This window comes from Tinamus guttatus, unplaced genomic scaffold (assembly GCF_059628265.1).
Source record: "Tinamus guttatus ecotype Peru unplaced genomic scaffold, ASM5962826v1 Tinamus_guttatus_pri_ptg001602l, whole genome shotgun sequence".
In the NCBI taxonomy this organism is placed as follows: Eukaryota; Metazoa; Chordata; class Aves; order Tinamiformes; family Tinamidae; genus Tinamus; species Tinamus guttatus.
Window position 1 is genome coordinate 3100472 of NW_028290136.1, and position 23262 is coordinate 3123733.

The 23262-nt window shown below is 40.6% G+C and overlaps 1 long non-coding RNA gene across 1 annotated transcript in view; it reads left to right on the forward strand.

The window, feature by feature from the left end:
• Positions 1-23262, forward strand: part of LOC148590197 (uncharacterized) — a 272918-nt gene that overhangs the window by 121792 nt on the left and 127864 nt on the right. The window contains exon 3 of the long non-coding RNA XR_015914345.1: positions 18377-18434. This is a non-coding gene — a long non-coding RNA (uncharacterized LOC148590197). The remainder of the gene's footprint in view (positions 1-18376; positions 18435-23262) is intronic.

The window sequence follows — 23262 nt, forward strand, 5'->3', positions numbered from 1 at the left end:
CACCTGCAATTTCCCCAAATAATGCTACCTCTGCGTATGGACTTGTGCTTATAAATAAGACCTCAGAGGTGTGGGATGAGATGGAAACCAGTTGAGCCAGTCTGACATGATTTTGTAACTACTGCCTATAAATACTGTTCTCGTGCCACTTATACATAGGTACCATACATATCTTTAATGGTATTTAATTGAGATTAAAGAAGCCACTGGAGTGGATGCTGTGAATGCATATTAAGAATATTACTTAAAACCATAAACCCCGATACGATAAACCATAACAAGTCTGAAGGACTCATAATGGCTTATCGTGTCAATAAAATGCACTTAAAAATCCCCAAGTGATTAGAAGGAGCCATTTCAGTCTATTATATCAACTGTTATATGCTGAGAACATATGAGATTTATTTTTCTTCTCCAGTTCTGCTTAAAAAAAAAGAAAAAAAAAAGAAAGGAGGAAATTAAATCATAATAAGCTATGCTCAAATAGAATCAGAGTACTAAAATAAACCCACAGAAGGAGATTTATAAATTAAGGAAGGCAGTGAAACGTTCTCTCCGGGCAGTGAGTGCTCTGCTGGTGTTCATGGTCTGTAATTCCTGGGCATCGCAGCAGGATTGCAGGGTGCAGCGGGTGCTGCACCAGGGCTGCTCTCATTGAACTGTTGAGAGGTGTGAACTGAGCATTTTTTGCTGAGAAATGAATATTTTACCCCTTGTACCAGTGATCACCTCCAACATATCCTCGTAAAAAAAGGCTGAAACACCCCTATGGGCGTAAATGTACAATAAGGGCTCTAGCAGAAAGGAGGCCCGTGAAATTTTCCCATCCTGGTGCTTCCCCCAGTTTATTTTCCCACCCCTCTTCTGCGGGGACCAGGCAAGGAGGAAGCAGCTCCCAAGCCCTTGGGGGCTACAGAGATCCCAGTGCCCGGTGGGACCTGGTGCCACTGCCCCAGCCACCAGCGACTGCTCCAAAGCAGTTGCTTAATGGTGCCTTCCTGCACCGGGGGCGTCTCTTGGCCCACCCTTCCCATCCTCTTGTCTGCCAGCCTCGTGGCACCAGGGCTGGATCGTGAGGCCCGCACCAATGTGGTGAGGGCTTGGGAGATGGCAGCAGGTGCTGCTGTAGGAAACATCTGCAGGGTAAGAGCGGGAAGGGCTTGTGCTGAAGGCGGTGGGCTCGCCATGCCCGCCTGGCCTGCTGTGCCTCCCAGGGAAACGTGGGGCTGTTTTCTGCTGCTAATGGGTGAAAACAGTGTGCCTTCCTGCTGCAAGGAGGGGCAACCACCCACTAAAACTTGGGCTTTGCTCTCTGCTCATAGGTTGTGTATGTGTCCTGGCACCCCACATTTTTGAGGGCTGCTGCCACTGGATCTCTCAGTGGCCCTCGTGCCGGGGCGAGGAGGCCGCGCTGGGTGCTCCGCACCAGCTGCCCTGAGGTGGATGGTGCCGCTGCGCTGCATGCAGAGCTGAGCCGTCCCTCTGGGGCCGGCTCTGCAGGTGGGTCTGATGCAGGCTTAAAGTACACCCTGGGGGCACCTTGCTGGTGAAACTGGTGTCAGGGCTCCCAGGGTGGCGTGGAGGTTGCAGGGAGAGGGTAGGGCTGTGCAGCAGCCCCCCACCGCGCTCCCATATGGCAAACTTGACCTCTGCAGCCCCCCAAATTTCAGCTTTTTAATGCCTGAGTAGGTAGAGAGGCTGGCGAGGAAGTGAATTCTTCTCTCTTAACTGTATCCCCGCTGCCTCATGGCAGATCTGAGGTTTGACTGGTGCTTTCAGATAGTGCTGCTTTATGTTCTCAAGGCCCAGGTCCCACGTGCCCCTGCCCGCCAGGATTAACCTGTTAATTCCTGTGCTCCGTTCACACACTCAGGGTGCCCCCGGCACTGCCGCTGTGGTGGCCGGGGGTCCTCCAGCGCCACCACCGGCAGCCGGGCGGCCCAGAGAAAATAAACGGGTTCGGGAGGTGGGGAGAAAGGAGCTGTGGAAGCCGGGGGAGGGAGGCGAGTAAACACAGCTGAGCAAGAGGAAAGCCGTGTTTGTGTTCCTAGGCAGGGCCCGCAGAGCGGGTAGGCGCGGGTCTGTCAGGACAGCTCCTGTCTTGGCGATGCTGTGAACCCTTTGTCTGTCCGCGTGCGGCGATGTGTGAGGCACAAGGTCGGCAGCGTGCGGTTTCGTGTGCGACCGGAATCCAGACAGCAAAGTTTGGCAGGGGGAAACTTGGCATTTAGCTGGTGCGTGAGAGTCCCGGTTTGCGACTTGGCTGCAGCATCCCGCACACAACACATGTTCCCATGTTCACGTGCGCACGTATGAGCACACGCGTGTGCGTGCCGGCCGGCGGCTTACCTGAGCGAGGATGCTGCTGGCTGGGTCAGTGGGCAGAAACAACTAAATTTAAGGGTGACTTGATATAGAGGAAGTTGAAAAGGGGATGACGGCCAAAGGAACATCCAGAGGTTTCGTGTCAGTGCTGCCTCAAACCGCCACAGCTGAGGAAGGCGGCGACACTCGCCCATCGCTTGGGCAGCTGCCTCACGGCACCGTCTGGAGCACGATTCCAGGATTCATTTTTCATTTTCCTTCATAGTTACTGGGGAGGGAGACGTATACTTGAAGGAAGTGATCAATAAAAGAACAAATAAGGAACAAATGCTAGGAATGCCCAAGATGGTGTTTTCACTTCAAAATCGCAGGCAGTTTTGTTCTGCAGAAATCTGCAGAACAGAGTATTTTCATTCTGTTATGTTCATTTACAGCAGTACCCATTTGGCAGGTTTATGTTTCAGGCAGGAAAAAGGAAAACATAATTTTAAAAGTATTTCATGTACAAGATACAGGAGAAATAAGCTGTGATATAACACCCCTCTCCCCCTCCCCCCCCCCAAAAAAAAAAGAAAAAGAAAAAAAAAGAAAAAGAAAACATATAAGCTTACCATAAATCAAAATAGAATTTGGGGAGTTTTTTAGCTTTTACATTTTCATATCCCGACAATATTTTGATATATTGGACTAGGACAGTAAAAGTAATTAGGAAGATTTAATGCATGCCTAACTGCTTACACTAAAGTCTTTGAGTGTTCAGGGTCTTTGAGTGTTGATAATATTTTGCAGTTTTTAAATACCTTGGCTTTGTGTCCCTCAGGAACCTCAGAACAGCATTATGGGGAATAAGAACATGAGGGGGGCATATTTAGGAATGTTTTTTGTTTGATAAAATATGCTGTTTTAAGGAAGACTGCTTGAATGCACCATCCTATCTACATTTGTCATGTGTGTCTGCATGTATATGTAATCCTGCCTTATTGCAGCAGTAGAAATCATTGTGACTTGATATGACTTAGTTTCCTCCATAAAATGGTTCTTTCCTGGATGATTTGTATTATTTACCGAAGGGCAATGCTGAAGCATCAGTGCTTGTATCAGTAAATTAGTGTATGCTTATTTCTGTTTTATGGAGAAAGCAGGATCAGTTTGTTTGTGAAAGCTTGTTGCATGCTAATAAGGAGGAAAAAATGTCCCAGTCTTACTGAATAGATTCTGTAGATGTTATGAAGGATTTTCAGCGATCCATATTGTCCTTGGACTTGGCTGTTGCATTGTACTTTAAATGGAATTGATTGTGCGGTTGTAATGAAAGTAGCAGATTGATTTCTATCCCGAGTTACACAGAGTAAATAGAAAAATGTTCTTGTCTTGACCTGCATTCATAAACTAAAAATCAGTGGCTTTTGACCTAATCCTTAATAAAAAATGTAAATGTAATATAGCAAATCTGACAGATTCTTTGTTTCTTAGAAAATTTACTGCTTTTTGAGTTTCATGGTCCTGCTTTCTTGGACTGTAAAGTTGTTTTCGTTAAAGAATTCTAGGAAATGGACTGCATCTTCTCTTAGAGGACCTGCCCTTTTTCTGTTTGTGTATTTTCTGAAATGCATTTAATTATTTTCCTTAACATTATTTATTCGACCTGTTTTGCTCTTTTATCTGCTTAGAGTATGTCTGATTTTCCATACCTTCCGTGTTAAATGTTGTGAGCCTAGCATCTCTGCCAGTGCACGACCCGTACATTTTGGAGTTGCCCCTGCATGCTTCCGTAGCCTGTTTCTGAAAGCTCGTGCTTTCTGGGCTGGATATGCAGATTCATAGCTTGATGTTGCGATGAAAGGAGCACAGCTGTTGATTTAAATCAGGTGCATCCTTCTTCCTGTGTGAATATTTTAAAACTTCTTGAAAAAATTACGTGCGTGGAGCACAACAGAGGGTTGTGCCATTGCAGCCGCCACCTCAGTAGAAGATCCTGGGGGTGTTTATGAGCAGCGTTTATCCCCGCGTTTTTGCGACGTGCGAGCTTGTGGTTCGGAGCCCCATCGGGGAGGGCTGCCGCAGGGCGATGCCGCCGGGGCTCGGTGCGAGCCGTGGCGCTCGGCTCTGGCCGGCCACGTCGCTGCTGCTCGGCGAGGCCGGGCCGTGCTCCGGGCTGCCGCCCAAGCCAGAGCCGGGGCCGCCGCCGCTTGCCGGGGCTGCCGCTTCCCAGCGCGCCCCATTCTTCCCAGCCCACTTGATATCCTGCGGGTTGCGGCCGCGCGATCCGCAGGAAGAGCTCAGACATTGAGCTTGCACGCTCCTTGACTCCATTTTAAACCCTTTGTTCGCACCGGGGTGGCATTTTTTCACACCGCATGTGGCAGCTTTGACTCCTATCCAGCTTGTCGCGCAGAATCAAAGCCCGGGGCTTCCTGCATTCCCAGGGCTGTCTCCTGAGCTGCTGCATTCTTTGGAGCTCCCCCAATATTGCAAATCTTAAATTCACTCACTCTTTCTTTTTTTCCTTTTCTTTTTTTTTTTTTTTTAATCTTTATGGAGTAAGTAGTGAGACAACCATACCTGCAAACTGAGATTTGCCTAAAATCAAAGCTCTTTGCGGGGGTCGGGGGTGAGGGGTGGGCTGAGCTCTTTCTTTTCTTCATTCTCCGCTTTTAGATAAAACTCAATACCAGTAGTTTAAAATAATGGAGTGAATTTGATAGATGTTCAGCTAGTCTGGTGTTTGTTTTATGGAAAGAATTAAAGTAATGCATCCAACTACTATTTTTATATTTGTAAGAGATACGGGTGCTCGCAGTATTCAGTATTAATTCATCGCTTATGATTAGATGTGTACATTTCTTTTGTTTGTTACATGCCGGCATCATCTGAGATTCCTTTTTCCTGACACCCCCATCTGCAGTTTTTCTGAAAGGTTTATTATGTGCCACAGCATCCATAGTAAATTCTATTTCAAGCTCTTTTTGAAGAGACCATAACCAGGCTACCAATAACAATACATCGAAAATATATATTGTTTCACAGTTTGTTAGCAGCAGGCATATTGTTTAATGTCATTCGATGTGGCAAAAATGCCACTTGACTCCTTAAATACTGAAGAATATATTCAGTTCAGTATATGTTCAGAAACTTTACAATGGATGACAAGTACAGAGTGATGTGGTAACAATATTTGGATCAAAATTGTCACAAGAGTAAAAACAACTTGCATTTGACACTTTTAAGTATAACGTTAAGTGATCAATGGCAATTAAATTGTTGTATGATTTGAGAGAAACGTTCTGACTTCTGTATTTATTTATAAATCTTTATGTTCATTGTTGCTACTTTATTCAGCTGAAGAAAATAGAATAATTTCTCCGTAGCACATATGCTAGCCTGTACATTGACATGACACCCTAACAAATATTTTGACTCAAGAGCTGTTGTTTGTTGCTGTTTGTCAGTTGGTTAGAATGGTCTTTTGGCTGCTGCTTCAGTTGCAGATTAAAATATTAAAATGTATGCTTTAATTCTGGCAGTTTTCTTTTTGTATTTTGTTATTTTTTCTGTCTATTCTTTTAAGTACAGAGATGTGCTTAGCTCATGCTGCTTCTTAGTCCAAATCTAGCTATTCAGTCGTATTGTTTCTGCAGTACTTATGTTATTTTTATGGTTAGTTTTAAGAATGGCATGAAATCATATTATATGAGAGAACAGTTCGATAACACGGCCTGAAAAAAAAACCTTCAGTGTTCTCTTTGATTTAGAAAATTTAATTTGCATAGCTTTTTCACATGCATATTCTTATCCAGTTTCCTTGTCATTTATTTATGTAGGCTTTGGTGTCAAGATGTTAATTGTCTTAGTTGGTTTGATATATCTATATAGCAGCAGTTGAATAACAGAGAGTCTGCTCCAATTAATCCTTATATTATATTTCACCCCTGAAATCTGAAAGTTTTAAACTAATCTCTAGTAATATTTTATTTTCAGGTGGGACATAGTTTTATTATCTCCAACGAATAAGCAATATTTTTTGTAATAAATAATGTCCAAAATCTATGAAACCAAACTCATATTCATGGTTTGATATATATATATATATATATACACACACATATATATATAAAACACATACATAAAAAATATAAATATATATATATTTGCTTTGTCATTTGTCAAAGAAGATAAACCTAAAACACATTCAGAAGAATATATTTAAAGATGGATTTGTTTTGCATACTAAATCATACAGAAGGCATGGTAATATTCTTTGAGATGATCCATGTCTACTTTATTAAGATTTGTATTAAAATAGATTTTTTAAAAAAGTTACTTATTGCTACAAAAGTCATTAATCTAAGCTAACACATTAGCCATAGACAAAATGAGGTACTATTTACTCCTTTTTCAGGTGACTTAAGAATTTTTGCAGCTGATCTCTCTACACATGCTGAGATATTCTGAATGCAGTGTTAGATTACAAAAAAAATGATATATAAAAATTGAAGCAGTAAAAAGAAATTCTTTCAAAATCTGAGACAGTAATTTATGCTAAGCAAGCCCTTCAGAAGCGCATCCTACAGAAAAAAACGTGTCAAATATACATGCAAGCTTACCTATTTACTGTTTAAATATTAAAACAGTGACTCAGAAAAGCAGTGCACACATGCTCAGCAGCAAGTTATTTTACTGGCACACATATCTACATCTAAGCTTGATAACATACAGCAGTTTTAGAAGAGCCAAGTATGAATCTCTCTGAAGCAATGCAAGTTCAATAAGTGCATCAAAATCAGTTTACCTACTTTCGCAGCGCATATTTACTGTAGAAATGGCATGATCTTATTTCATTTAAGTGTCACGAAGCGGAAATACAGAGCAATCATTTATTATGATCCATTCCAGAAAATCCCAACTTTTATTTCTCGGCATATCTTACTTTTTCCCCATGTCTCTTCAGACCCTCTTCACGTTAACATTTCTTCTACTTCCAGAGAAGAGGGAGGGAGGGTGGGGGGGAAAAGTCGGGAACAGAAGCCCCTAAACATTCAGCAAAAGCATAATTGGTTTGCATTGCCCTTCAGCTCGTGGCCTGTCCTCGTGTCATTAAAGCAGATCCTACCTACTCCCCCAAAATTCGCCTCGGAGTAATCCTCTGCTACTTAAGGCTGCGTGAAAGGAGTACTCGTGAGTTATGTTTCATCTGTCACAATAACCTTCTTTATTCTTTAGTGCACCTCCCCTTCGCCTGCGGCAATTAGAGAAAATAGGTATGCCTTCAAGTGGGAGATAGCGGTGTCTCAGAAAAAAAAATATATATATATATATATATGTATACACACACACACACTGATGTCATATACAGGCACCCTGAAGAATAACTAAGCCGTTTTTTGATGCGATGTGGATTTCATTTAGGGCAGAGCAGAGGCAGGCGTTTGAGACAAGTCGGTGCTGATGGCTGTCACGAGGCTGTTGTTTTTTGACAGTCAGCGCTCAGAGTGCGCCACTCTCTTAAAGGAAGAGTGAGGACTTGCTTACCGACTGGTTTCAGGAATACGGCATTTTACGTGTTAACTGCATTTCTGTCTGTTTATTCTAAGTTGTTAGAGCCTTTTTTTTTCCTTTGTTTTACCCTCTGAAATTCTTAGAGTTTTGCTGGGCTCCCAGGATGAACACTTAAGCTACATTTTCTCAGTGGTTTAGCATAATCTTCATAAATTTTGGTATGGTTCAAGCATATTTTTAATTAAATAAATCTGAATTTAGGTACAGCTGTCCACTGAAGACTGCAAATACTTGTACCATGGTACAGAGGAATAAGGAATATTTTAGTGCTCCCATATTATCAGATGTTAATTTTCCAAAATTACTGTCTCGGGGTGTCGAGGAAAGAAAGGAGACGAGGTCCTCTTAGGTGTTAGCCACCTCTATGAGATCTTTTCTAATACCTGTCTCTCCTTACTGATTTCTCTTTTATTTTTTATTTTTTTAAAGCAACCCTCATTTGCTGGATTTTTCCTTTCCGAGTTTCCCCTGAGAGCTTTCCAAGTTCACCTTCTCCCCCCGTGTTATTTTTTTAAACCCTACGGTAGCCACCCTGCCCTCGGTATTTTGCTTTGAAACACGGGGTGCTCGAGCGAGGCCTTTCGGACGCTTCCAAGAGGACCCGTGTTCAAGTGGGAATGGCTGAAAGCAAATGCACCTTTAAAAAGAGTAAAAATAAACTAAAGCCTTAAGCAGGTTACGGGGAAGAAACGGTCTGTCAAGAGGCTGCTCTAACGTTATGACACAGTCCATTAAGGTCCCTAAGAAATCGCTATATTGCAAGAAACAACAACTTGCGAATAAAGGAGAGCAGTTTGGCCCACTGCACAGGTTTGGGCACAAAAGTGCTTGCTAAGCTATCTATTTCACACATGCAACGACAGAAGGTTCGATATTCATTCGATCGATGACTGAAAAGGCACAATGGCAAAATCGGACGGACTTCTTTTCAAATACAGCTCCCCGATGTCCCCCTACAGTCTGCAGCCGCGCGGCGGGCGGCGTGGCACGCACGGAGCAAGGGTTACATCAAGGCTGCTCTCTGGACCGTGCAAACAGTCTAGACCGATGACCTGCACCATGGTGCCCTTTGAAGAAGAGGCAAGTTCGGTCACGACGGAGACAAGCCGAGGCGTCCCCCCCTGCACAATAGGGAGCAGCTCGCGGCCGCGCGGAGGTAAGCGGGGCTGAGCGCGGACACGCCGCTGCTGCCATGGAGACCGGCCGGCTATGGGCCCGCGGCCCCGCCGAGCGCCCGTTCCCAGGCCCCCGCGCCCCGGCACCGCGCGGCCCCGCGCCGCACATGGCGCGCGGCGCGGCCGGTCACGTGACCGGCGGGGAGCCCGCGCGCGCCCTGCCCGCGTCCCGCATGCCGCCCTGCGCTCCTCTGCGCTGGGGCTTTTCGTTCGTCCGTTTTGTTCTGCGGCATACGAAACCGACTGGGAGAGTGTCAGGGTGTTTGTGCAGCGCAGACGTGCGCTTGATGCACACGATTCTGGCTGTTCTTCTCCGACCTGAAAAAAGGTCAAGGGTCAATGTTTTTTCGTGACAGGGCCACAAATCCTTTTGTGAGCACAGCTTCAGCAAGTGCCATTTGAAATAAGATTTTGCTTTTCTTTCCAAGTGCAGATTATCATAAGTCTGACAGGGCATGAAAGTCACAAATTTCTGTTTTTACGCAAAAACTTTTTTTTCTCTCTCTCTCTTTTTTTTTTGTCCCAATATTTTGCCAAGTATTTTTCGTTTTTCTTTGCTCCACAGCATTCACCCAGGGGATTCTCACTCCTGGGCAAGACAATAGAAAAGAGCAGACAGAAGTCAGTCTTGTGTGAGAGTCTCACCTTTTTCAGGGAGAAAAAATTCTCCGCAGGCTGTAGGTGGCGGAAATGGGATCAGAGGATTTGAACCCGTGGTGTAACCATTAACCTTGCAGAATCGTTATGTTTGTACTTTGTTTCTTTTTGCTTTGTTGCTTCTTGAACTGCAGTGTATTGTATTTCCTCTTGAAAAATTAAAATGCATAGTGGATTGGATCTAACGTATGTGTACCTGTTTTATTAATCGTTCTCATTAAACCTGTTCTGGGGAATTTTAACTGTTTGTGGTAGTTTGGGAGTTCTGATGAATCATTTTATTTGTTGGGATTTTACAGTTAAAATATTGGTTTAGGTCTGCTTGAGGCTTCCGGTTTGTACCTTGTGGGTTGTTCGGTTCTACTGCCAGTTACAGCATTTGTATACTTAGTATTTGTACAAGACTAATCTTATTCCATGTATTCCTGTTGAAATTGAAGGGTCTAAAAAATCTGGAGAACTTGAACAGAGTTTTAAGTTTGAGTAACGTTAATAATTATTTCCGTCCCCCCCATAATTATTTTTGATGTTGTTTAATGACTAAAGTGGTACTTCACAGAATTTGTGTTACTATGTTATAAAAGTTATTAGTATTTATGATTGTATCAGGCAGTGTAGCTTCTCAGCATGTATTCTGAAATTCTAATAAGTTATAGAATGGTTTTATTTAACTTTATTTTGGAGACTGCTTATCTGAAATAATGTTGTAGATGTGAAGCAAATATAAGTTCTCTAAATAGTGCTGGACTTTCTGAAAAAAAAAAAAAGTCTTTGAGCTCCCCAAATCAAAATTAACCAAAAAAAAAAAAAGGAAAAAAGAAAATGCATAGGACAATATCCATATACAGTGTAAATGATCTAATATTAATAGCAAAAGCAGAATGCACATTATCTTAAAATACTTATGATCTGGATTCATTGGGTATTTTATATCCTGCATATTAATTCAATTTTCAGATAATCTTAGACGTAATTTCAAATTGTACCTTTTTTTCCAGAAGGTCCATTAACTACTCCCATTAGCCTAAGAGAAAAATCTATTTGACGGTCTTTTGTGATGACTTTTGCACACAATATGACATTTTGGTATCCTGCTGAACTAGGGATACATGCTAATGATGACAAACATGTTCACATAATGTCTGCAGTGTAGAAATTAATGCAATGTGCAGTATTGTCATGCTTTAGCTTTATATAGACTACGTGAGATTTTCTTAATTTTTATGTGTATTATCTTCAGCAATAAATTAAAAGATCGAGTACTTCATCTTACATGTGTGGCATAAGCAGTGCAGAGAACAGTTCTGTTTTATTTGGTATTGAATTGTGGTTTGAAATTCCACAATGCAATTGCAGCAATAACTTCTCCCCATACAAATAATCTGATGAGTTCCAATCAAAAAAAAAATTTTGCTCCTGGAAATATTTTTTTTTAAAAGGCCTCCCTCTTGTTCATTTTAATGTAATTGATAAAAAAAAAAGTCATCTCTAGATTCACAGCAGTCTGCACAGTGTACCAAGGGGAGGATCTGATCTTAATTATATTCATGACCATTTCTTGGAATAATTAGTTTTCTCCTTTAATGAAGGAGGAATAGAAAAGTGACTCTCTATTAGCAATGAAAATATGATTGAAACCTGTAAGTTTATTTTTAGTGTTGTGGGGTGAGTTTTGTTTGTGTGTTGATATGTTGCTCACCTCTGGTTCTCTTTGTGCTTCTGATGTTGAAGTGTCAAAAAATCATTGAGTTATCTTGCGCTGTTGCTTGAGTTACACGCCAACTTTGCACCTAGTGAACTTCTTTATTTAAGCAAAGGTTTTATTCAAGATAAAGTTCAGGCTGCAGTTGGAGGTGGTTTATTCTGTTAAAGCTAGTGGTGACCATTACACTGATACTTCCCTTTACTTTTGCCCTTTGAGCCATTGCCTTAGATGAGGAGTCATCTAAACTTACTGTTTCCCTTCTCAAATACCAAGGCTCCGAAGGCCAAGAAGAAACACAGTCTTCTAAACTTTGCTCTGAAAGAAAAGCCAAATTATAGTCTCTAAACATGGGAGCTGCAACGCTCGTTCTGAGAACAGAGGAAAGGAGTTTTGTTCTGTTTTTGTTTTGTTTTGTTTTTTTGTTTTGTTTTTTGGTACTGCAGGTGCATCCGTGATGTTGTGATTTCTGTGATTTGCCCAGCAAGGATTATCCGGTTCAATTTTCTCCATATTCAGTATAGTTCATGCCAACTTCCCCCGTTGTCTGCAGAACTAACTCCTTTGTTGTCATGAGAGGTGGGCAAAGATTTAATAACATCGTACATGATGACACAATAAACGTGTCTACCATTGTATTTTAGAGGAATTTTAGCTGAATGTATTAGTGTAGTTAAGAAAAGTACCAGTCCTATCAGAAAATGGTTCACCCACCCTTTCTTCCTTTCTTATTTCCTTACTCCGACCTACATTCCCTTCAGAAGGACAAAGAATTGTGGAGATCTGTTGATATATGTTAACCAGTGGGGAACATCTGGCCTATGAAAACCTGAACAGTTGGGAAAAAAAAGGTTTTATAACAGACATTTATTTTACCAAAGCTCTTAATTTGAGGCATTCATCTAAGCCTCTTTCAAAAAAAAATATATTAGTTATATCATAGCTTACTGAACTGAAACAAAGGAGAAACCCTAAAGAGACTCTTCGCTTGGTGACTCGGTGCAGTGATGGTTCCACAGTTTAGTACCATCTTTAAGCAATTTGTACGGTGGCACTTTTTTATGATAACCAACAATGCCTTAACTCATCATTTCAAAGACAGGAGTTGATCATGATGAGTGTCCTAAGAATCTACTGGATAAAGGAAAAAAAGCAAAAAAAAACAAACAAAACAAAACAAAAAAAACCCTGAAGTTGCGATTTTAGCTTGTCTGGTGATACCAGAGGAACTATAGAGACCTGAAATTCAAATGAAAAGCTCACTTTTTTACTCAGGGTTCTTAAATGTGAAGCCTACTTCAGACCTCACCAAAAATGCTTTGGTTTGCTTCTCCAGGATCATCATTTTCTATATTTCCTTAAATATTTCTTTAATATTCAAGCTTGCCTGTGGAGTTGTCAGTGGAGAATGAGGACTTGGAGATTTAGCAGAGAATCATAAAAGACTACAACTATCTTGGTTGTTTTTTAGTAGTATGTTACAGTTTTTAGCCTTTTCCACTCAAAAACAAGGTACCCCAGAGTTGAGTTAAACTAATGACAGTTGGGATTATCTGCTTTAGATACTGTGTGCAGATTTGCTTTATTCTAAACTTGGGAATGCTTAACTGCACAAACTTCAGATTAATATACAAAATAAATGAAATCCATCTTGTTCTTGGTCTATAATCACCACCACATAGACGGAAAGTTTTAGCATACCTGAAATAATGTTAAACCAAAATAACAGTATTTCTTTTAACAGACAGATGCAGAACAACAGCAAGAAGGGCTTCATTCTTCTATAGACCCTGACTAAGTGTGGGTCATGATCTTTCTGCTATGATGCCATGGAAGAAATGATTTCTGTTTAGAGCTGTTTTTTTGATGAGATCACATGAAACAACCAGAAGGTGCATCACTCTAATGTAAAGAAAGAAATGTTTCTAAAATGGTTCTGGTTTATTTTTTCCCTGTGTCATGTTTTCAGGAGAGTGTCACATCATGTAAGATGTGGCATCTACTCACCATTTGTTGCTTCTTGTGCACTGCGGAACAATGGTATCAGAAACTAAACAGGACTTAAGAGGGACCGCAGTGATTTTAAGCTGTGGTTGGTTTGGTGTTAAAACATCATGCTGCCTGGAAAGTGACTACTTTTTGATTTATTTCAAAGAGATATTCATGGCAGGGAGTTCCCAGAATAAATGTTGGTGATTTTTTTACAGCTACAACTCTAACAAACTTATTGCGTACTGTTTTAGCTTTTAGGGTAGAAATTTCTCCCATGTTTGTATCTTAACAGCTCTGGAAGTTTAACATTATTGGCAAGAAAGAATTCTACGAAAACCTTGTCATATTTCTGTGCTCATGAAAAAAGAACCTTGCAAACTAGGGCAAAATGCTGTTTGCATTTAGTAGCGTGTGAAAGAATACTCAGCAGAATGCAAAATTGAAACAGTCATTTGAAAAAAAAAATTGAAAAGGTCAGCATATCCTTAACAAATATCACCATCAAGGACATGTTTATAAGAGCTTAGGCCTAAGAAAATAGATTTTTTTCCTAGAAATTAGAAAGTTAGGTCATTTTTGGTTTATAAGGGACACAATGACTTGTAGTTTAACATAAAAAAAATCTGAAATTAGACTGTGCAAGGAATCTTTCATATTTCTGTGAACTAACATACCTTTGATCCTGCTGTGACTGGGATTCTGGGTTTGAATGGGTGCTAAGCGACAACTTTAATAGTATTCCTTCGCTCGGTAGTTCTGACTTTTACATGATCTCATTTTTAGACTGCAGTGTTTGAGTCCTCATTTTAAACAAAGATGTTTTACCTCCGTTTATTGTGATTCATGAAATAGAATGAATGCCTGTCTTTATTGAAATCCGAGTTTTGGCAAGGTGATACTGAAACCTTCCCTTCCTTTATGCATAGAACAAGATAATTCAAGAAGATAATAAATGTTTTTCTGGAGGCCAGACTAATAGTCCGTCTATCACAGTGGTTTTGCTCAGACAGCAGCAAGAGGACATGCGTTTTAGGGATAGGTGCACATGGGTGCCCATCTGCTTTCCCTCGTACTCCCCATATTTTTGAATAGGAATTTCGCTGCCTCTTTCCTTCGGTATCTGTTCATAGTCCTTTTGTCTCTGATTTGGAATTTCAGCCTGAATTTCAGCCTGAATTATCTGGCAGTTAATCCTTGTAGTGGTGTGGTGCAGGAAACCGAAGTTTTTTGGTGATTTCATTTACCAGGGTTACCAAGTAGGATGAAAATTATGCTGAATGGCTTCTGCTATGCTAAATAACTCAGTTTCAGTTCAGTGCATGATTATATCTTCAAAGATCTTCTGAATAGTCTGTAAAATGCTTCCTATTTAGCTTGGTCTGATAGTTTGGGTGGAAACTTTCCTTAGATATCCCCATGTTCCATCTCCAAACAGCCAGTTTTGTCCAAGTGCTGGTGTCACATGAAGTATTAAGTGCTTGCATGCAGACAGGATTACTGAAATGTGAAGAACACTTTTAGGAGTAAATAATGACCAAAATGAAAACTCCTGAGGTATTTTTTCTAGCCTGTTAGATACTGCAAAGCCTGTGGGATAAACCAGTTTATCCATACTAATACTTCTCTCACAAAGCAAAGCAACACTTATATAGTAGTTGCATTTATATCTGTCTCTATTCCTATAATACTTTGAAGGACTTCTTGTAGATCCCTACGATTCAGCATCTGTCAGTTTGTAAGTATTAATCCACTGTGAGATCATGTGATATTGTAACAGCATCGATTTGGCTAAGGCATGGGGGAGAGTATTGATTTCCTACTGATTTCAACTTTTTCTTCATAAAGCAAAGTTCTATGATTGTTCCGTAGGAGATGATGCTGTCAGGAATGCGTATTTGTACCAGTTAAGAAGATTTAATATAGATCACTAAACAGCAAGATACAGTTTCTGATCTCCATTTTTATTTTCCTACCATCCTACTTACCTCTCAATTTCTACATCCTTGATTTACGAGGAGGGAGCTTGATCAAAACTTGGTACATTTTTTCCACTTCTGAATGTTACCACAGCCAGATTTTGTAAAATACCATTGCTCTTTCTCATGTTCTAGTCCTGAGTATCAATTGTCAAAATGTAATCTTGTCACTTCATTACACAAGCACTTGACTCTTGAGGGGAAATTGTACTGCCTCTAATTCGTGGGGGGGTTTTATAGGTGCATTTTCAGTATGCAGTTGAAAAGGACTGTTAATTCAGAAAAGATAAGGGAAATCAAAAACTTTGAGGTAAGGAGGAATAGACACAGGATAGAAGCCTAAAGTACAAAACAAAATTATGTCAATTGGTCTGATTAGTTCTGCTATTAGCTGTTATCTTGTGATTTAAAAAGAATGTGAAGGAAATGATTATACTGATAAACCACAAAATGAGCTGTTTAGCTGATGCAGTGTCTCCATCCTAAACAGCATACGGTGACTAGCTCAAAGGCGCTGCTTAAAACTAGGTATGATGAATTTCAGCGGAAAAGATTGAGGCACCAGTGTTTATAAAGGTAGGTTTATGTCATTTTAAAATGTATCAAGTTGGATTGTTCAGACAGTGAAAGAAAATTATGAATGTCTTTTTATGAGGCACTGCAGTGACCTCACCAGGAATGCTGTCTAGCATCTAGAAAGCATCAACTTAGTTGGAAGAAACATAGAAAAAGGCTACTAAGATGAGCAGGGAAAGAAGAGATAATTGCAAGGAGACTAAAACTTGACATTTACTTTATAAAATAAAGGCCAAGAGAAAACACATGGATTCTTACATTGAGGGGAAGGGATCAGTGCAGACACTGGAGGGTGAGAACTGTTATTTAAGCTGATTAACAGTGCTGGGACAGGAGCACCTGGGGGAAAATCAGACTGGAAGTTGGAGGAAGGCTTCTAGCCATCAAGTCAGTAGCATTCAGGAAAAGCCTTCTGTCAAGGTGGTTGGCTTTGGTTTCTCTGCATCCTTTCCGCACAGTTCTTACTGTTTCCAAGGTAGAAGATGATGCCTTTCGGAGAGGGAGCGTGCAGCACAGTTGTCTCTCATGGCAGGAGCCTGAACTCGATATCGCACTGCTGGGGTCCTGGGAGGGCGCGTGTGTGCGGGGCTGCCCCTGCTGAAGGGACAGGAATTACGCGGTAGACAGGCCTAGGCTATCAGTGTGAATCTGCTGTGCTCCTGCTTCTTTAAACCTGTAATTAATACTAATGGAGCTTCCAGAACCTGTAACGTTCCCTGTTTAAAAATCCCATTCTTTTGCTGGATGTAACAATTTACTAACTTACCCCATTTGCTGGAAAACTTCCTAGCAAGGAAAGGAAGACACAGTATGAGACCTGTTAAGAGATCAGAGGATTGCTTATTGCACTAAACAGAAGAGGGCATTTGCTGTAGGCATTTTCGTCTAGTATTATATTTATTCTATTAAAAATGTGATTATTTCGGAGTAAATTCTGCTTCTAAACAACACAGGTTTGTGTTTGCTATGAGTAGTCTGTTCGGATGTTAGTATCAATGCGAACAAACATACTGGTTTTGTGCGTGCAAGGAAATATAAATTCCAATTGATCTACACAGAGAAAAAAAAAGAAAAAGAATTTGTAGGTATTTCTAAGAAGTCTAAGAAAAAGAAGTCTAAGAAAAAGAAATTGGTTGACAGTTTAGGTTAACAGAGCTTAGCACTTTTGTAAATAAAGCTTAGTTATGTATATGCTTTTCAAAGCTTTTCTTAACATTTCTACATTCCTGTCTTCTACTGTATTTGCTCTAGCTGTATTTCAGTGTTCCTTTACTTGGCCCTGCAATACGATGTCCAGTTTTAGCTCGCTGGGATAGCAGTGAGGGAAGGGCCGCTCGGAGGGTTAGTGGACGGTAGCCTGCAGCATCCAAGGAGGTGCCTAAGGGACCTGCACTTCATAAGCCTGGAGAAGCAGGGAGACCCAGCTGTGAAGTCCGGAATTCTCTGCCCATGTTAGCATTTTGGAAAGTTTGGAGCTAAGCTCCTTATGGAGGTGCTTAGTAAAGGAGAAAGGGCAATGGTCTCAAGTTGCAGCACGACAAATTCCAGTTACATGGTAGGAATTTCATGGGGGTGGTCAAGCACTGCGAGAGGTCACTGGGAAACTTTGTGGGTTCCCTTTCCCTGGGGAGATTCGGAATGGAGCTGGACAAGACCCCGGGCAGCCTCATCTGACTTGGAAGTCCATGCTAGAGCAGGAGGCTGCACTAGGTGATCTGCAGAGGTCCTTTCCAACCCATTTTTTCCTATATTTCATTGTTCATTGTTCTAGCTGAAGTTAGTTTGTGCTAACTTCTAGAGTTATTGCTGAGAGAGGAGGTGGTAAATAAGCTGTCCATGTACCAAAATAAATATTGCTTTGGATCTTGGTGTATCTTCATGCTGCAAAAACTTGTAAAAGCATTTGACTCTCTTTGCACACATGACTCAACACATGGTTTAACATCATCCAGCAAATGATCGCCGCAATCTTGGTAACATGACAAGGCAACGCAAGGGGTACAAGAAAGAAGATGAGGGGAGTAAAACCATTTATGTTACCTGCCTTTGTTCCCTGCCTTTGTTTCCTGTGGCCTTTAGGGAACCAGGGCCGGAGAGCCAGCCATGGGCTGGTGAGTTGTTTGGATGGGCCGAGTCTGGTGGATGAGAGGTCAGGCCATCTGTGTTGTGGTACTGGATTTATGTTGTTGTTTAATCTACTGATATATGGTAATGCCCCTCGAGGTGTTAACTTACTAATATTGATGACAGTTTGAAAGCAAACTTTTGCAGAAGGATTTTTTTTATAGCTGGGAATGTAGCTTTAAGCATTTCTCTGAATTGGCGTTAATTTCAAATAACTGAGTGAAATTCAGAAACTCAGCTAGTTTACTGCATTAGTCCTTTACCATGGTTTTGATCCACTGTATTTCTTTCAGGTGTACAGCTGCCCTTCGGTTTGCTGAGAGGTCGTTTTTATCATTTCACGAATTACAGGTAAGTCTTGAGATCGTCGTTAAAAACTCCTGTTGTCGAGTAGTTGTGATCCTAAACGCTGCTCTGTGAGCAGTGCTGCAGCTCGCACCTGCATCCAGCGCTTGTGAGGCCAGAGCTTGCGCTGGGGCTGCCGGGCCTGGGCTCCCCGTGGAGGTGCTAGGATATATGAGGGGAAGTTTGCCACCATCTTCTTCTTGGTGAAAATATCACCTGGAGTTTCTAAGGCCTTCTGAATGGCAACAGTCTGATCTGTTTGAAGGCTGGGATTGTCTTGACGTGATTCAAATTCCTCTTCCTTACAGAAATGTTTAATTGCTTCACACCTTTCATGGCTAGTCTTAGTGTTTAAAATCAGAACATACCATTGGACTGGGTAGTTTGACCTGTTATAAATCATAAGGTTTCTGCATTTTATATAGTCACTCTCCTCTATTTTGTGTTTGACCTAAGCAGGAAAGCATGTATCTTTTACTTAATCCACCATTTTACCTCATGGTAAGGGTGTTTAATTGCTGAAAAAAAATGTGCCTCTACCTAATTTAAACCTGTCTAGCTTCGGTGTCTAGCCTTTGCTTTTTGCTGGCACCTGTAGATGGTACTTTTTTTCCCCAATTATCTCCACTACAAATTCTTTCAAGTCAGTTAAAATAGATTTGAAATCTCTCAAATCTTCCATTCCAGCACATTTTCTACAGACTTCACTTTTGTTGCTCTTCTTGCACCCATCATTTCCCCAATATCCTTTTGAAATATTTAAGAACTTCTAAAGGTTACTCTGGTGTTGCTATTACTGTTATTGCTGCTGAAGCAAAAATCAGTTGTCTCTGACTCTGTTTTTGCTGGTCTTTGGCACACTGCTCACCTTTTCATGCTGGGGCCTTATGTTGAACAGTAGGTCCCTGTGCTTCCTCCATCTCTTTCAATAATGACTCATTCAGCTTAGATCATTCAGATCTAAGGATGATTTTTGAGTGTATGGATATTCGCACAGGTTACTATTCTCCACCTAGCCGTTCTTTTGTACCCTTACCTTTCCTCTTCCTTTATATGTTAGGTATAACTTAGCCTTACACTGGGCTCTACAGTTATTGTATTTCCAGCTGACATGAATATGTGGTCACAAAAGAATATCAAGACGTAAAGAAAAGCTTATGAAATTGTCTTTCAAATTATATTATTTTATACACATATATATATCTATATGTATGTATATATATATATATATTCTGTGTCCAGAGATTGTCTAGATTGTCTAGAGATTGTCTGCAATTAAAATGATACTGATTTGAAATCAAGGACATTTAGTCCATGGAAACTGGACCAACATTTTTGGTTTAATGAAAGTGTTTGGTTATGAAAAGTGAAATATTTGAAAATGTTAAGTCACAAGCCAGCAGAATGTGAAGGATACATACAGGTAGCTGTTTTGAGTTGAGTCACAGAAAGCAATCATATCAATGTGTTCTTAAAGAGCAGTAATTCAACAGCAGATTTCGAATAAAGTTGTTAATAGAACCCTACTTTGCTGTGCTTCTGTCTTCCCTCCTGCTTAAAGGTCTTCTTTTTACTGTGAATCTTTTGTTACTTTTGTTAGATGCTTTTGCCTTTTTTTTTACTTCCTATTGGAGAATTATTGGGCAGCTCATTTTTGATTTGCCTAATACCAGATTTTCTTTCTCTATCTTTTCTTTTTTTTTCTCTGTCATGCTCTGTTTGTCCATAAAAGCCAGTTCATTTTCTCTCACTTTATTTTTGAGCCCTTTTCTTTCCATCTCTGTACTTTTCTGTTTGTATATGTGAGGAAAATTTTGCTCTACTTTTTCTTTCTAAGGCTGGAAACTAAAGAAATAGTGGAGGATAAAAAGATATGAATCTGTGTTTGTAGGATAGTAGAAGCCAGCTGTCCAAATAGACTGTGTATTTAGTCATAAATCTATTGGATATGAGTGTTTTATTAGTAAAAATGAGCATTTTTGATATTTGCAGTCAGCATGGAGCTGAATATAAATTCGCTTAATTATTCTGAATACTGATGTTAGCAGAGTAGGAATGAAGTCCTCTTTTTATAATACGTGACATTTTCTTGTAAAAAATCTTACAAAAATAAGGAGAATTTAAGGAAATAATGGTTGAAAAATCATATTTAGTCTAGAATGTATGGAAGAGTCACTCCTAAAAATGGATATCCTACAGAGCAGTTCCCATCCACTGGATTACATTATTTTTGCAGGGCCTGGGTTACGCTGACAAAACTCTCTTACCGGTGGAAACAATTACTACCTCCCATGTTGAAAAAAATATAGCCTGTATGGTTCATCTGTGATATTTTTGCTCTAGATTTTATCCAGATTGTGTATAGATTGAGCAGAAATTTTCATCAAATAATTATACTTTACTGTTCCTTCCCCTTCCCCCCTGCCCCCAGAGTACTTTAGTCATTTTAACTATTAGTATATACTGTAAAAGTTAAAGTTTATTTTACTCTTGAGAGACAGGAAGTCATTTGAGATTAGGTTTTATTGTTGGTAAGGGACAATGACTTGAGATAAGCCCTGTATTTCCAAAATTGGACAAAATTACACTATACTGAAAATTTGACAACATGGAATGATACATGTTTTTTTTTTTAAAAAAAAAAAACTTGTAGGATATGTTGGTTTGATCAAAGCTGAGTTTAGCTGTTAGTAGAAAATTTTATCCTGCAATTTGTCAATAAATAGCAGGGATCTGGAATAGCTCTAAATGTTAAGAAAACAGCGTTTTCCTCTTGCGAAAACCCAGATATAAAGAATGCCATTGTTTGCTGAACATGTGGCAACCAGGCTGGTTTATATTTAGTTGAAGTTACTGCCATCTGGTGGGCAAAAGAGTATTATATTACTACAATTGGAGGGGATTGTATTAGGTTTTACTTTCTCCAGGAAAGAAAAAGCAAACCTTGAGAAGCCAGTGAGTATTATATTAAATATATGTGTATTGTCTTAGCATTTGGGGCTGATTTTAAAAGAAGCATTTGAAAATGTCCAGTTGGCCTCCTAAATCAGGTATTTGTTAAGGGTATGAAACTGCATGGAAAAAAAATCAGAAAAAAAACATGAAAGGTAAAAGAGAGACATGCAAGATCTATTCTGTGATACTGCCAGTGCAGCCATACTTTGGGCCTAGGTCACTAAGTATAATAATAAGCAAAAATCCTTCCCAGAAGGATTCCTTTGTACTTTCTAAGGCTGGAGATTTTACGTTTTATACAATTTTTGGCTAGCTTTTTTTTTTTTTTTTTATAACAGAGATGACTCCTAGTTATTGCTGCAGAAACATCTGGGTTGGCTCTGCCTTAGACCTCCTTTTTGGGGCGGGGGGGAGGCACAATGAATTTGCCTTCTTGGATCTGGACATATACGTGTGCTAACTCTTGGCTGAATCTCAAAGACACAGCCCAAAAGGATTTGTGCCAAAGGAGTCTGTGGGGTATTTCAGACATACAAAATGAGAAGGGTTATTTTCTCAAGGAGCTAACACTCTTACGTTAGGTGTTACAGTGCTGTCAGTGATAGACAAAGTAGTAATAGAAGGAGATTCAGCTGTGGGGAACAGTCATTTCACTGCAGTCGCTGGTGTTGGCTGATCCAAGGCCAGAGCTGGGCTTGTTACACAGCCTCAGTGTTGCGTGGGCTTGGCTGTGTCCTGGCCCTCCATGGCACGTGGTGAATGGAAACACTAAGGCACAGGGTGGGAGGGAACTGAGGCCACCGGGCTGTGAGTCCTGGTAATGGCATGTCACTGAGGAGGCTTCATCCAGGCCCTTCTGAACACTTTGCCCTGTGCTCAGCTGGACAGGCAGAAGGTTGTGTTACAGGTGTGTTAGGTTCCTCTTCAGAAGGCTGATTGAACTCTCTAGTCCTCTAACGAGAGGAATGTTGCTCTGATGACATTATTCCATAGTCCTGTTTTTGCCATTGGGGACATTTTTCTTGTTAATAAATCCTACTTTGGTGGGCTTTCTGAGGGAGCTATGTACAGCAACCACTTGTTTCTCTGGGTACTGTTTGCCCTGTTAGGAATGTCCTTATCAGGCCTATGCTACATGGTATCTAATTGTGTGTAACATCCCTGTAGCCTGCCTGGCTTGAACTGAAGGAACTTGGTCAGAAAGATGTGGGACTGCTTCCCATATTGCTGTCCTCTACGAAGCAGCTTATGTGATACCTGCTTCATACATTTCAAAGTGCTTGATCACATCTGCTCTGTGTGAAAGCCACACTCTTTTTTTTTTTTCCGTGTATAGTCTTTTTCACAACAACAGGTGAGGAGCCAAACATTTTTTGGAAGTATGTCATCCTGAGATCTAATTAAGCAAAAAAAATCTAATGATACTGGGTTTCTGTATACCTTTTAGAAGTTACTGAAGGGGTTAAGTATGGTTGAGGAAAAAGATATTTCTCATCTCTCATCATTCTTATTTATTTTCTTTAAAATTCTTTTTCACTTGATTGGTTTTTGCTGCGTGTTGTATTTTTTGTTTGTGTTTTTTCTTTTTCCTTTCTCTGAACTCTCTAGGAGTCGGAACCCTGCCCAGATAAGATCTTTCAAAAGGAAAATCATTGACCTTGTAATCCTGTCATTCTGCTTTTGAGACTGCCTTGCACTGGCAGGTTTCTGATTTCTTCATTGGTTTTAGAGGAAGTGGTTTTTCATGACTTTGTGATGTAATTGCTTAATTGTTTTTCAGGGAGGCAGGCACTTTTCTCACAGTAAGACTCTTACTGGAAAGTTATAATAGCCTGAGTTAGAGCATTGGGTGGTGCATGACCACATATTAAGGAAGTGC